At 45.8% G+C, this 13,084-nt stretch overlaps 1 protein-coding gene across 1 annotated transcript in view; it reads left to right on the plus strand.

Annotated features, from left to right (window-relative positions):
• The first annotated feature begins 8,253 nt into the window (after positions 1 to 8,253).
• The window catches only part of trak2 (trafficking protein, kinesin binding 2), a 117,279-nt gene continuing 112,448 nt past the window's right edge, over positions 8,254 to 13,084 (plus strand). The window contains exon 1 of the mRNA XM_038787548.1: positions 8,254 to 8,429. The gene's annotated coding sequence lies outside the window, so the exon portion shown is untranslated. The remainder of the gene's footprint in view (positions 8,430 to 13,084) is intronic.

Below are 13,084 nucleotides of genomic sequence, written 5' to 3' on the forward strand. Positions count from 1 at the left end.
TCTACTTCATAATGAAAGGAACTAACTTGAGGCTTTGGCTCCTCTTCATGAAGACCTGATGATGTTCGGTACTGAAGGAAATGGTGTTTTCATAACTCCCTCACTTGGGCCCTTGAGGCAGTCAAACAGCCAGGGTGATGGGAGGGCCTGCTCACCAAGTATGGTCATTGTTACCTCTCTCCGGTGTGTCTCCTTCATCTGCTGAATTTGTTTTACAAGCTGCTCTCAAAGTTTTCTTCACTCTATGGTTTCTTCGATAACACTGATGTGTTTTCAACAGCGATGTCTTCATGGCTGCCTTTCTGTTCTGAGATGTATCCTTCAACCTTCAACTCTAAGCATGGGATTTGGTTCTTAGACTGACAGTACACATATTCTGGTATCTAACTTAATCCCTTTTTGTTGCACTACAGGCAGTTATTGACTTTATGATGTTTGAGTTACGACAAACAGCACTTCTAACATTTAAAAATTGACATCCTGTTTTGAATTTATGACTCTACAATGCCAAGCCAGCCCTGTGATGTTCAATGTAGGGTCTATCAGGATGCTCAGAGAATGTAGTGTTAACAAAGAACATCAAGCTGAGTTATTGAAAAAGCTGGTAATTTTACACTATTATATTAAAGATTCAAACCAGTCAACAAGTAATAAGTTATTAAATAAAATACAACATCTCTCTCTATGCTATACACCTGATCTCTCTAATGCCTCACAACCTTCTCCCAGAAGTCACACGATATTTATACCACTGCTCCATATCGCCACCTAGAACATAGAACATAGAACATTACAGCGCAGTACGGGCCCTTCGGCCCTCGATGTTGCGCCGATCTGTGAAACCATCTGAAGCCTATCTGACCTACACTATTCCATTTTCATCCATGTGTCTATCCAGTGACCACTTAAATGCCCTTAAAGTTGGCGAGTCTACTACTGTTGTAGGCAGGTCGTTCCATACCCCTACTACTCTCTGAGTAAAGAAACTGCCTCTGACATCTGTCCTATATCTACCACCACTCAATTTAAAGCTATGTCCCCTCGTGTTGGTCATCTCCATCCGAGGAAAAAGACTCTCACTGTCCACCCTATCTAACCCTCTGACTATCTTATATGTCTCTATTAAGTCACCTCTCAGCCTTCTCCTCTCTAACGAAAACAACCTCAAGTCCCTGAGCCTTTCCTCGTAAGACCTTTCCTCCATACCAGGCAACATCCTAGTAAATCTCCTCTGAACCCTTTCCAAAGCTTCCACATCCTTCCTATAATGTGGTGACAAGAACTGCACGCAGTACTCCAGGAGCGGCCGCACCAGAGTTATGTACAGCTGCAGCATGACCTTGTGGCTCCGAAACTCAATCCCCCTGCTTATAAAGGCTGGCACACCATATGCCTTCTTAACAGCCCTATTAACCTGGGTGGCAACTTTCAGGGATTTATGTACCTGGATGCCGTGATCTCTCTGTTCATCTACACTACCAAGAATCTTGCCATTAGCCCAGTACTCTGCATTCCTGTTACTCCTTCCAAAGTGAACTACCTCACACTTTTCCGCATTAAACTCCATCTGCCACCTCTCAGCCCAGCTCTGCAACTTATCTATGTCCCTCTGCGTCCTATAACATCCTTCAGCACTATCCACAACTCCACCAATCTTCGTGTCATATGCAAATTTACTAACCCATCCTTCTACACCCTCTTCCAGGTCATTTATAAAAATGACAAACAGCAGTGGTCCAAAAACAGATCCTTGCGGTACACCACTAGTAACTGAACTCCAGGATGAACATTTGCCATCAACCACCACTCTGTCTTCTTTCAGCTAGCCAATTACTGATCCAAACCGCTAAATCACCTTCAATCCCATACTTCCTTATTTTCTGCAATAGCCTACCGTGGGGAACCTTATCAAACGCCTTACTGAAATCCATATACACCACATCAACCGCTTTGCCCTCATCCACCTGTTTGGTCACCTTCTCTAAAAACTCAATAAGGTTTGTGAGGCATGACCTACCCTTCACAAAACCGTGTTGACTATCGCTAATCAACTTGTTCTTTTCAAGATGATTATAAACCCTATCTCTTATAACCTTTTCCAACATTTTACCCACAACCGAAGTGAGGCTCACAGGTCTATAATTACCAGGGTTATCTCTACTCCCCTTCTTGAACAAGGGGACAACATTTGCTATCCTCCAGTCTTCCGGCACTATTCCTGTCGACAAAGACGACATAAAGATCAAGGACAAAGGCTCTGCAATCTCCTCCCTGGCTTCCCAGAGAATCCTAGGATAAATCCCATCTGGCCCAGGGGACTTATCTATTTTGACATTTTCCAAAATTGATAACACCTCCTCCTTTTGAACCTGAATTCCATCTAGCCTGGTCGACTGAACCTGAGTATTCTCCTCGACAACATTGTCTTTCTCCAGTGTAAACACTGATGAAAAATATCCATTTAACGCTTCCCCTATCTCCTCTGATTCCACACACAACTTTCCATGATTGGCCCTAATTTTACTCGAGTCATTCTTTTGTTCCTGATATACCTATAGAAAGCCTTAGGGTTTTCCTTGATCCTATCCGCCAACAACTTTTCGTGTCCTCTTCTCGCTCTTCTTAACTCTCCCTTTAGGTCCTTCCTGGCTAACTTGTAACTCTCAAGTGCCCTAACTGAGCCTTCATGTCTCATCCTAACATAAGCCTTCTTCTTCCTCTTGACAAGTGCTTCAACTTCCTTAGTAAACCACGGTTCCCTTGCTCGACAACTTCCTCCCTGCCTGACAGGGACATACTTATTAAGGACACGCAGTAGCTGTTCCTTGAAAAAGCTCCACATTTCGATTGTACCCATCCCCTGCAGTTTCCTTCCCCATCCTATACATCCTAAATCTTGCCGAATAGCATCATAATTGCCTTTCCCCCAGCTATAATTCTTGCCTTGCGGTATATACCTATCCCTGCCCATTGCTAAAGTAATGGTGGTGAGAAGTATTACTACCTTATTGTTAACCCCTTGTATTCCTTACAATACACATATTGTCACAAGCCCGTCTTGTATTTTTTTATAAATATGATTTACAAATTTGATATGTTTGGAACGAGCCCGGGGAAGTTATGGAACCTCCTGCTGAAACACTGGGCCCCCTGCATCCTTCATTCACCGAGCCATAATTTGAGGCTGGAAGGTCTCTATGGAGAATTGTCCTGAGTCCTGCCAGCAGGGCGCCGCCTTGCCAAGCTAGAGCCCGAAACCAGAAAACTGTTTTGTTAACAGATAAATGAGGGCTGAATGCATTGGGTCAAATAGCTAAAATCCACAGGAAATCCACGGCATAATTTGCCGGTAAAAACGTTGCCATGCCCCACTGACCCCCATTTTAAAACATTGTTCCTATGGGGAAATCGGTCCCAACTTACGCCATTTCAACTTACAACACAATTTCCAGGAACCAATTGTGTTCTAAGTCTGAGGGTTAACAGATGGGATATACATCTAAACAGGTTGCAAAGTAGGCATGTTGCCCCTAGGCATGATTCCAACCTCTCTCTCAAGTCTAACAATGACTGACTGTAGTACATAGAATTCCTATTGTGCTGAAGGACGCTATTCAGCCCATCAAGTCTGCATCGACCTCTGAAAGAGTACCCCACCTACACCCACTCCCCTGCCCTTTCCCCACAACCCCATCCAACTTGCACAATTTTTTAGCGTGGCCAGTCGACCTAACCTGCACATCATTGAACTGTGGGAGGAAACTGAAGCACCCGGAGGAAACCCAAGCAGACATGAGGAGAACATGCAAACTCCACACAGTCACCCAAGGCCGTAATTGAACCTGGGTCCCTGATGCTAAGATAGCAGTGCTAACCACTGTGTCATACATTAGTATATCCCATCTGTTAACTCTTTATTCTATAATTTTGATCTTTTTCATGTCTCTTCTAAATCTAAATGATGATCACTACCTGTATCATTAAAATGCTGATCTCCCAGCTTCATTCCCTGAAATTGTTCTGTTGCTTGTTGACCTTGCTACATTTTAAAGGTGGGAAAGGGAATCTCTCCCTATTTTAAAGCTGAGGAATGCACCTCTTCTCCATTTTGAACCTTTACCACTTGCCCTTATTGGGAACAGATTTCAGGATTCAGTCAAGAAATACAGATGAGACGTGCAGAACAACATTTTTTGTGCAGTGAGTCTAATGACTTGGAGCTCACAACCTGTAAGACTGGTGAAAACTGTTTAACTGAATCCCCCTTCTGTCTGTAACACCAAAATTAATTTGGGGTAACATTGCTCGTTTGTTTAAAAAACAATTAAATCCAAAAGAGTAACAATAAAAGAAAATTACCAGATCAAGTAATTTAACTTTAATTAAATGTGCATTAAAAACTATTCCAGCACATTAAAATAATCAGTTAGTGAGTCCCACATTGGGTGTATATCCTCGCCTATACATCAAACTCCTGTTACAAGTTCTTGTAGAGAAGGGCACCAAAGAGTTCAGGAACTGATTTGTCCTGCATCTGAAGGATAATGAGGAACAGAGATAAGGTAGATAGTCAACATCTTTTCCCAAAGGTAGAAGAGTCTAGAACCAGAGACCAGAGGGGACATTTTTTCACATAGCGGGTGGTGAGTGTGGTGGTATGCATCACTGTAGATACACAAGGGGTTAATGTAAATGCACATAGACTAGCTAGACACTAGAGGGAGCATCAAAGACATGACACACAGACACTCAACCAATAGGTCAGTAAGATAGGACACGACCTATGGGCATTCACGATACACACAGAGGTGACACTACCACAGGGGGGCATTACACCAATCCATATATAAAGGACACAGCACACATGATCTTCCTCTTTCCAGTGGAGACACTCAGTGAGTACAGACACAGGGTCGATTCAACATTCACCCACCACGTGGATTGTAGCAGACTGGTTTGTCAGTCTGAGTAGCTATAGAAGGATTAACAGTAGTGGTGAACCCGAGTAGGAGAATTGTAAATAGTTCAATAAATGTGTTGAAGTTATCTCCATGTCTGAACCTTCCTTTGTCAGAGTGCAGATCAAGGAAGCCACTTATGCTATGCCAAGAGAATAACAAGACAGCGAGCATTTGGAATGGGCTGCCAGAGGCAGTGGTTGAGGCGGGTACAATTTTGTCTTTTAAAAAGCAGTTAGACAGTTACATGAGGAGATGGGGATAGAGGGACATGCACCAAATGCGGGCAAGGGCGACTAGCTTAGTAATAGAAACTGGGCAGCATGGACAGACTGGGTCGAAGGGCTTGTTTCCATGCTGTAAATATCTATGCCTCTATCTATGACTATATGATTGTAGTCTTTTCCCTGAACGTTCACATCCCATAAAGTTTAATTTCATTTGCACCTTCTCAGCTCATCAAGTAGTTGGTGTTCATATGCAGCAGGACTTGGCCAACATTCAGCTTTGCACTCATAAGTGGCAAATTGGGTGGCACGGTAGCACAGTGGTTAGCACTTTCAGGAATGGCCTCCTTCTGTTCTCTGATAAGTAACAAGGAAGTTAGGCAAAGGAGAACCAGTGGACTTGATTTATTTTGATTTCCAGACCTTGTCAAAGGCCTAAATTGCCTTTGACAAAGTGCCGCATAGGAAACTGTTAACGAAGTTAAGAGCCCATGGTGTTAAGGGTAAGATCCTGGCAGGGATAGAGGATTCGCTGACTGGCAGAAGGCAGAGAGTGGAGATAAAGGGGTCTTTTTCAGGTTGGCACCCGGTGACTAGTGATGTGCCTCAGGGGTCTGTACTAGGACCACAACTTTTCACAATATACATTAATGATCTGGAAGAAAGAACTGAAGGGAAGCACGGTAGCACAGTGGTTAGTACAGTTGCTTCACAGCTTGAGGGTCTCAGGTTCGATTCCCGGCTTGGGTCACTGTCTGTGCGGAGTCTGCATGTTTTCCCTGTCACTGCGTGGGTTTCCTCCGGGTGCTCTGGTTTCCTGCCACAGTCCAACGATGTGCAGGTTAGGTGAATTGGCCATGCTAAATTGTTCTTAGTGTCCAAAAAAAAGGTTAGGTGGGGTTACTGGGATAGGGTGGAGGTGTGGGCTTAAGTAGGGTGCTCTTTCCAAGGGCCGGTGCAGACTCGATGGGCCAAATGGCCTCCTTCTGCACTGTAAATTCTATCAAAATTTGTGGGCAGCATGGTAGCATTGTGGATAGCGCAATCGCTTCACAGCTCCAGGGTCCCAGGTTCGATTCCGGCTTGGGTCACTGTCTGTGCGGAGTCTGCACATCCTCCCCGTGTGTGCGTGGGTTTCCTCCGGGTGCTCCGGTTTCCTCCCACAGTCCAAAGATGTGCAGGTTAGGTAGATTGGCCATGCTAAATTGCCCTTAGTGTCCAAAATTGCCCTTAGTGTTGGGTGGGGTTACTGGGTTATGGGGATAGGGTGGAGGTGTTAACCTTGGGTAGGGTGCTCTTTCCAGGAGCTGGTGCAGACTCGATGGCCCGAATGGCCTCCTTCTGCACTGTAAATTCTATAAGTAACAAGGAAGTTAGGCAAAGGAGAACCAGTGGACTTGATTTATTTAGATTTCCAGAAGGACTTTGACGCATAGGAAACTGTTAAAGAAGTTAAGAGCCCATGGTGTTAAGGGGAAGATCCACGCATGAATAGAGGATTGGCTGACTGACAGAAGGCAAAGAGTGGGGATAAAGTGGTCTTTTTCAGGATGGCAGCCGGTGACTAGTGCTGTGCCTCAGGGGTCTGTGCTGGGACCACGGCTTTTCACAATATACATTCATGATCTGGAAGAAGGAACTGAAGGCACTGTTGCTAAGTTTGCAGATGATACAAAGATCTGTAGAGGGACAGGTAGTATTGAGGAGGCAGGCGGGCTGCAGAAAGACCTGGACAGGCTAGGAGAGTGGGCAAAGAAGTGGCAGATGGAATAGAATGTGGAAAAGTGTGAAGTTGGGCACTTGGAAGGAGAAATGGAGGCATAGACTATTTTCTAAATGGGAAAATGCTTAGGAAATCAGAAGCACAAAGGGACGTGGGAATCCTTGTTCACGATTCTTTTAAGGTTAACGTGCAGGTTCAGTCTGCAGTTAGGTAGGCAAATGCAATGTTAGCATTCATGGCAAGAGGGTTAGAATACAAGTCCAGGGATGTACTTCCGAGGCTGTATAAGGCTCTGGTCAGACCCCATTTGGAGTATTGTCAGCAGGTTTGGGCCCTGTATCTAAGGAAGGATGTGCTGGCCTTGGAAAGGGTCCAGAGGAGGTTCACAAGAATGATCCCTGGAATGAAGAGCTTGTTGTATGAGGAACGGTTGAGGACTCGGGGTCTGTACTTGTTGAAGTTTAGAAGGATGAGGGGGGATCTTATTGAAACTTACAGGATAATGCGAGGCCTGGATAGAGTGGGCGTAGAGAGAATGCTTTCACTTGTAGGAAAAACTAGAAGCAGAGGACACAATCTCAGTCTAAAGGGACAATCGTTTAAAACAGAGATGAGGAGGAATTTCTTCAGCCAGAAGGTAGTGAATCTGTGGAACTCTTTGCTGCAGAAGGCTGTGGAGGCCATATCACTGAGTGTCTTTAAGAAGGAAAGAGATAAGTTCTTGATTAAAAAGGGGATCAGGGGTTATAGGGAGAAGGTAGCGAATGGAGATGAGAAAAATATTAAATGACTGAGCTGAAGCGATGAGCCGAGTGGCCTAATTCTGCTTCTACGTCTTATGGTCTTAATGTAACCCTACCTATGACAATAAAGATTAACAAAAAAAGTGACTTTCACGCCTCACAAGTGCTGGGCAATGATCATCTCCAACAAGAGGAAATCCAACCATGTCTCTTTGACATGCGACAATTCTTCAAGGCTTCTTCTGCAGCAAATTCCAAACCTACAGCCTCTCCTGCCTGGGAAAAGAGGGCATGGGAATTCCACGTCCTGCAAGTTTTTCCTTGCACACCGTTCTGAGTTGAACATATAAATTGATCGTTTCTTAATTGCTCAAATCAAAATCCTGAAACGCCCTATCCAACAGCACTCTGGGTGTAACTACACCCACAGAGACAGCAATGGTTTAACAAGGTGATCATCCGCCTTCTGAAGGGCAACAAAGGATAAGCAACAAACGCCTGCGAATGAATTGAGGTAAAAAGACACAGTCTCTCCTTCAATGCAGCCTGCGGACCAGGAGGGGGCGCGCGGCGCTCCTCAGGTTCTGCGGTTCATAGCGGTCGCCTGATGATGACGTTAAAGATATTGAGTGAGAGTAGATGGAGTGGACGGGCTTCAGTTGATAACGCAATGTAAGGGGGCAGGCGGCTGGTTGCTAATGTCTGTCCGGGGCCTGGGTGCCAGCTGAGTTGTCGGCGGAGTGCGCTTGGACCGGCCCAGCTCGGGAGTTACCGATCGGTAAGTTCGGGGTTTAACGCTGAACGTGGCGCCGCCAGGGTGCAGAGGGGAGTTCGGTTAACCGCTGTGCCCCCCCCCCCCCCCCCGGTCTTATTGTTTCCCCCTCATATTAACCTACAGTCCTTGTGATGAACCTTCCTTTCATCGCCCCCTAACTTTCAATTTATGATCACTATTGCTCCCGGAGACAGCTGGGACCGTGAGCAAGGTCTTGTGCATGTTTTCGCTGTTATGTCCTATAGTCCTTGTCCGACCCCGGCTGCTCGCCCACATTCCGCCCTCTGTAAACTTGGTCTTATGCGAAACTGTGTTGCCCAGATCCCATGGCTTAACTCGCATCAAGTCCTGTTCCCCCCCCCCCCCCCCCAAATATTTGTTCCAGTGCAAGCAAAGTCTCGATTTTAAAAAACCCCACCCTTGTTTTTGAATCCTATGTGGCTCCAAGACGCGGGCGGCAGAGTTTGCAACCGGGGTCTAATAATTACGGCAGGACATATGATAATGTGTAGAAGACCTTGCTCACCATCCCAACTGTGTAAATCCCTCTTTGGCCTCGCCCCTTCCTATCTTTAATCTCCTCCAGCCCCACTGCTCTCACACAGATCCTCTTCCTATATCTCTTGTAGCCATTCTAACCGTTGATGCATGTCCTATGTTTTTTCATGTGTGGAACGATCTGTCTGGATGGTATGCAGAGCAGTACTTTTCACTGTACCTCCCGGCACATGTGACAAATCAAATTCAATTCAGTATTTAGGCTCTAATTCTGTCTGAGACATCTCAGTTTTAATTGCTCCACCGTTGGTCATATCTTTTGGTTTATGTTTTATCATGAATATTTGACTTGTTTTAAAACTGCTAGTCGTTGCTACAATTTTAAGAGCTTTGACAAAGAGTTATCGAACTTGAAACGTTAGCTCTTTTCTCTCCCTACAGATGCTGCCAGACTTGCTGAGATTTTCCAGCATTTTCCCTTTCATATCTTTTGGTTGTCTGGCACTAACCTCTGGTATTCCCTCCTGATGTTTCTTAGCCTTCCTAACTTGTATTCTTCCTTTCAGGCATTCTTTAAGACTCACTTTGACCACACCTTTGGTCATCTGACCTAATCTCCACCCATGGCTTGATGTCATGCATCATTTTATAATAGTCTGCTGGAGTGCCTTGGGATATTTTATTATGCTAAAAGATTAGTGTTGAAAGATGCAGTGTAGATATAAGTTCTGCATCCTTCATGTTTTATCATTAATATTTGACTTGTTTTAAAACTGCTAGTCATTGCTACAATTTTAAGAGGAAGGACTTTAAGTAATGAAAAATTAACACAGTTTTGCCAATTCTAAGGTTTTTTTGTGGCATGCGATGGAAATGCTTAGTGACTGTTCATCTGGACTTTAATGTCCATTCCAATCTTCTACCCTGCGATTCCTGAGTAAACTGATCAAGGATTCTTCTTGATGTTTAAGAGGATCCCCCCCCCCCCCCCCCATTCTGTATGCACGGCCATTTGGTCTGCAAGCTTGCAGATTTTCTACAGTGAGGGATTTTTAATCGGAAATTCACTGAAGTATTTGCAGTGACATGCAAATCACATCAAAATCAAAAAGAGTACTCAGAATCTGTAATGTAGTTTTCACATTGGGGGGTGTGTGGGAGTTGGAGGCTTGTTTGAGAGAAGGCAATATGAGAAGATGACTTGGCAATGTGGTTACGACATTGTTTCCCCTCCCCCTGCTGTAAAAATAATATTGATTTATTTATAATTTCCTAGCAATTACTGGACAGTCTAGTTGAAGTAAAGGGAGGTTTAGGAGTTCATTAGCAACACACACTGGGCTTCAAATTAATTCAACCTTTCAATAGATCTAAATCTCTCAAAGCTTCGATATGAGCCATTAATCATAGTAGTTCTTCAAGAAATTTTTATGTTGATCAATTTCTTGTGTTATACGCCTGTGTTTTCCATCTTTCTAACTGGTTGGTATGGGATTTATTGTATCACAATCAGATTATGGAGTACCTTTCTTACTCAAGACAAATTCCAAAAGAAAAGGGTTGCCAGACACAATTATCCTGACTGTTCCACTTGAAAATTCTTAAATCGAATTTGTTTAGATACGGAGGAAGGAAAGCAGGAAATGGAGGAGGGGCAGTAGATTGCCTGTATGTACTACCAGTGGCGGCCATAGTGAGTGGTCACACATTTGGCAGCTCCCACTTGAGGTGTTTTTTTTCGATCCATTTCCCCAGTTGCCAGGCAGATGTTTTGGAGGAAAAGGGTGCAGCGGTGGTGGAGGAAAGTTAGAACATAGAACATGCAGTGCAGAAGGATGCCATTTGGCCCATCGAGTCTGCACCGACCCACTTAAGCCCTCGCTTCCACCCTATCCCCATAACCCAAGAACCCCTCCTACCTTTTTTGGACACTACGGGAAATTTAGCATGGCCAATTCACATAACCTGCACATCTTTGGATTGTGGGAGGAAAACGGAGCACCCGGGGAGAAACGCACGCAGACACGGGGAGAACGTGCAGACTCCACACAGACAGTGACCCAGCGGGGAATCGAACCTGGGACCTTGGTTCTGTGAAGCCACAGTGTTAGTCACTTGTGCTACCATTCTGCCCCAATGTTACACTCCACTGGTGAGGTCAGTGGATGGATTCTCACTGGTGAGGTCAGTGCATGGATTTGTGGACCAGAAGTGGGTTTAGAAGTAAGGAACTGCAAGAACAAGAGACTCTTGGTGCGACACAGGGAAAGATGGCGGAGGGAAGAGGTCGGCCCTGTGAGCCCAATGATCGACGGAGCGGTTGGTGGACTTTCTGGTTGGGGAGGGTGGCGGAGGAGCTGAACTCGTGGAGCGCATGGGGGGTGGTGGCAGGGGGTTTGGGAGGCTGAGGACAAAGGAGTTTTCGGACTTCTATCATGTGCACAGGGTGTATTCGCGGATCAATTACTTTGTGGTGGATAAGACTGCTGGCGGGGGTGGTCGACACGGGGTACTTGCCGATTTGTGGTCCCTGACCACGTGCCACATTGGGTGGACTTTCAAATGGACTGGGGGGTGGGGGGTGTGTGCCAGCGCCTGCAGTTGTGATTAGATGTGGGTTGTTTGCAGATGAGGTGTGTGAGCGGGTGAATGCTGCTATTCGGGGGTTTGTGGAGCTGAATGACGCAGGTAAGGTTTCAGCTGCCAATTTTATAGGAAGCGCTTAACGCAGTAGTCAGAAGGAGTTTATATCGATCCTGATGCATAGGGATAGGACGGAGCGGGCAGAGGTAGCAATGCTGGTGAATGAGATACTGCATGTGGATAGATGGGTTGTTGAAGGAGCGGCACATGTTCCAAATGGAGTTTGGGTTGGTGCCTACGGGCAGTGGGGCAGCTGCGGAGAGCCAGGGGGGCAGTGTATGGATATGGGGAAAAGGTGAGGAGGATGCTGGCTCACCAACCCAGGAAGCAGGAGGTGGCTATGGAGATCGGAAAAGTGAAGGATGGGAGGGAAAGAGTGGTTTTGGACCTGGTGGGGGTTAATGGGGTTTTTGAAGAATTCTACAGGAAGTTATATGAATTGGAGCCCCTGGTGGGGGGAGAGGGAATATAGCGATTTCTAGATGGGTTGGAGTTACCCAAGCTGGTGGAGGATCTGGTAGAGGGGCTGGGAGCACCCACTGGACTGGTGGAGGTGATAGAGGGTATGGGGGCGACCTAGGCCCAGGTGGGTTCCTGGTAGAATTTTATAAAAAGTTTTCGGAGGATCTGTGGAGAAGGGGGTGCTTCCCCTTATGTTATCACAGGCTTCGATATCCTTAATTTTGATGAAAGATGAGAACCCGGAGCAGTGTGGGCCATACCGCCTGATATTGCTGCCAAATCGCTGACAAAGTTCTTGGCCTTGCGGATTGAGGATTGTGTACCAGGAGTGATAGGAGAGGATCAGACAGGGTTTGTAAAGGGGAGGCATTTGTTGGCTAACGTTAGGCGCTTATTGAATGTGATAATGATGCCTTCGGAGGGACAAAATGTGGCGGTCGCTATGGACACGGTGAAGGCCTTTGACCTAATAGAATGTACCTGTGGGAAGTACTGGGACAATTCGGGTTTGAGTAGACGTTTGTGGACTGGGTCCGGTTGTTGTATAGGATGGCGGTAACGAGTGTAAGGACGAATTTATTGAGTTCAGGGTATTTCAGGCTGCACTGAGACGAGGTAGGGATGATCACTCTCCCTGTTGCTGTTTTTGACTTGGTGTTAGAGCCACTGTCAATTGTGCTTCGCGCGTCAAGGAGTTGGGAATGGATAGTGCGGGGATAGGATGGAGCACAGAATCTCTCAATATGCGAACAATATGCTGCTCTAGATATCGGACCCACTGGAAGGTATCGGGGGAATCATTTTTGAGGAATTCGGCCAATTTTCTGGATACAAGTTAAATATGGGGAAGAGTGAGGTTTTTCCGATCCAGGCAAGGGGTTGGGCGAGCTGCCGTTTAAAGTGGTAAGGTACTTGGGCATCTAGGTGGCGCGGGGATGGGAACAACTACACAAATTGAATTTGGCATGGTTGATTGAGCAGATGAAGGGGTTTTTAAGAGATGGGATGTCTCCTGTTGTCGCTGGCGGAGCAGGTTCAGACCGTGAAAATGACAG

The sequence above is a fragment of the Scyliorhinus canicula genome, chromosome 2, assembly GCF_902713615.1.
Source record: "Scyliorhinus canicula chromosome 2, sScyCan1.1, whole genome shotgun sequence".
NCBI lineage: Eukaryota > Metazoa > Chordata > Chondrichthyes > Carcharhiniformes > Scyliorhinidae > Scyliorhinus > Scyliorhinus canicula.